This window comes from Limulus polyphemus, unplaced genomic scaffold (genome assembly GCF_000517525.1).
Source record: "Limulus polyphemus unplaced genomic scaffold, Limulus_polyphemus-2.1.2 Scaffold8549, whole genome shotgun sequence".
Classification (NCBI taxonomy): Eukaryota; Metazoa; Arthropoda; class Merostomata; order Xiphosura; family Limulidae; genus Limulus; species Limulus polyphemus.
This window is the reverse complement of record NW_013674159.1, coordinates 1-2,296: the sequence shown is the minus strand read 5'-3', so window position 1 is coordinate 2,296 and position 2,296 is coordinate 1. Positions and strand designations below refer to the sequence as shown.

At 32.1% G+C, this 2,296-nt stretch overlaps 1 protein-coding gene across 1 annotated transcript in view; it reads left to right on the top strand.

The window, feature by feature from the left end:
- Nucleotides 1-1,806, top strand: part of LOC106475419 — a 27,153-nt gene extending 25,347 nt beyond the window's left edge. Inside the window, exon 8 of the mRNA XM_013936103.2 lies at nucleotides 605-1,806. The gene's annotated coding sequence lies outside the window, so the exon portion shown is untranslated. The remainder of the gene's footprint in view (nucleotides 1-604) is intronic.
- Nucleotides 1,807-2,296: the final 490 nt, after the last annotated feature.

Below are 2,296 nucleotides of genomic sequence, written 5' to 3'. Positions count from 1 at the left end.
TTATATGTATAACAAACTGGACTAGTTTATTGTATGAATGTGAACACTGATATTGTTTATTAACAGTGATATATATATATATATATATATATTACCATTTATTAACAGTAGTATACATGTTATTCTTAATGATACTATTATATATCTCACCATTTAATATTGCTGATCTATACGCATTTGTGTATCCTCTACTAAACAATACTGTTTTATATCTTATCTATTAATATTGATACACAACCTTTGTTTAGTATCATAAACAATTCTATGATAAAACTGATATACATAATATTCTTCCTAAGGCTGTTCTGTGTCTCACCATTTAATATTGCTGATCTATACGTATTTATGTATCCTCTACTAAACAATACTGTTTTATATCTTATCTATTAATATTGATACACAACCTTTGTTTAGTATCATAAACAATTCTATGATAAAACTGATATACACAATATTCTTCCTAAGGCTGTTCTGTGTCTCAGTGTTTTTACAGACGTACATTTGATTCTAGTTATATCTTACTGTTTAGACTCTTAATAGAATCATTGTGTCGTAAGAGAATGTGTGTGTTTTCAATAATCTTATATGTTGACCTTTTTTCTAGAGCGGTTTTTCTTCGTGGTGCAAAGTAGCGAATCTGTTAACACCCCCTGCAGCCTTCATGAGACGTGTGGCTGAATTGTTTAGATTTAGAAAGGTTTGGTTACTCCAGCTTCTCCATTCATGTTACCAGCAAGTGAATACATGTTTGTGAAAACTGGATGTCCGCACAGGAAGAATGTCTGCTCTTGTCAAAGTTTAGTTAAAAAACGTTTGTTGAAACGTTGTTTGCAGCCTCTATATGCTAAAAGTTTGTAGAAATTTGGAAGAATGATACTTACTAAGATTTTAATATAATTCATCAAAGTCATGTAGTAGTGTTAAACGTGTTGACAAATCTGTGATGACATAGGGGGAGATTATATAGTTATGTATATAGAGCCGAAACATTTATTAATACATCATACTCATAAGTAGGATGCTTAACTTGCCAGAGCTTTCCAAACATACACAGTGTGTGTCCAATTAATAAAGGAGTTATTTAGATCCTAAAAAGCATTAATCTACAATAATATCTACAGATAATTCTCGTCTGTTTTCTTTACCGGTGTTTTGGTTTAGGTGATTTAATACTGTGTTGTTTTAGTACTTGTGTTTCTTACAACATAGATTGTAATGAGAGTAGCAGCCTTGTGACAACCATTGTGGGACTTTTTTTTTTCCATCTACTATGCCAGTGATTCTTGTTGTTACTGTACAGCGAGCGATACGAAGCACACGCCCTAGAAAATTGTTATGGTTGTGAGTTCGTGGGATTCATTGATACTGCTAACTTGTTACACCTTCTACAGCTGGAACCTAAATATATATATGCCGTATTAGAAATATTATGAAATCATGTGTTATTAATTTAATATAAAACTCTTACGTTAAGTTGACGCATCCTTCGAGCACTGCTTTCAAAAATAAGAATGTAATCATATCGACTGTTAACTTTTCTTAGTTAGTTTTGGGGATTAGACAATAGAGGCACCACTGTAGTCAGTAATATCTCTTGGGAAGTACAAATACAACTCAACAGAGACTTCAGGCAACTTTGCTACTAACCATACATCTACGTTCTTACTGTACTCTAATACAGATAATATACTTCAGGTTCACTGGACTAGTTTATTGTATGAATGTGTGTTATACAGATAATATACTTCAGGATCACTGGACTAGTTTATTGTATGAATGTGTGTTATACACATAATATACTTCAGGTTTACTAAACAGGAATTTGTACATCAGTGTTATTGAACAGAAAGATGTATACCAGTGTTACTAAACAGGAATTTGTACATCAGTGTTATTGAACAGAAAGATGTATACCAGTGTTACTAAACAGGAATTTGTACATCAGTGTTATTGAACAGAAAGATGTATACCAGTGTTACTAAACAGGAATTTGTACCTAAATGTTACTAAATAGGAAGATGTAAACTAGTGTTAGTAAACAGGAAGATGTAAACCAGTGTTAATAAACAGGAAGATGTAAACCAGTGTTAATAAACAGGAAGATGTAAACCAGTGTTAATAAACAGGAAGATGTACATCAATGTTACTAAACAGGAAGATGTCTACCAGTGTTAATAAACAGGAAGATACCTACCAGTGTTAATAAACAGGAAGATGTCTACCAGTGTTAATAAACAGGAAGATACCTACCAGTGTTAATAAACAGGAAGATGTAAACCAGTGTTAATAAACAGGA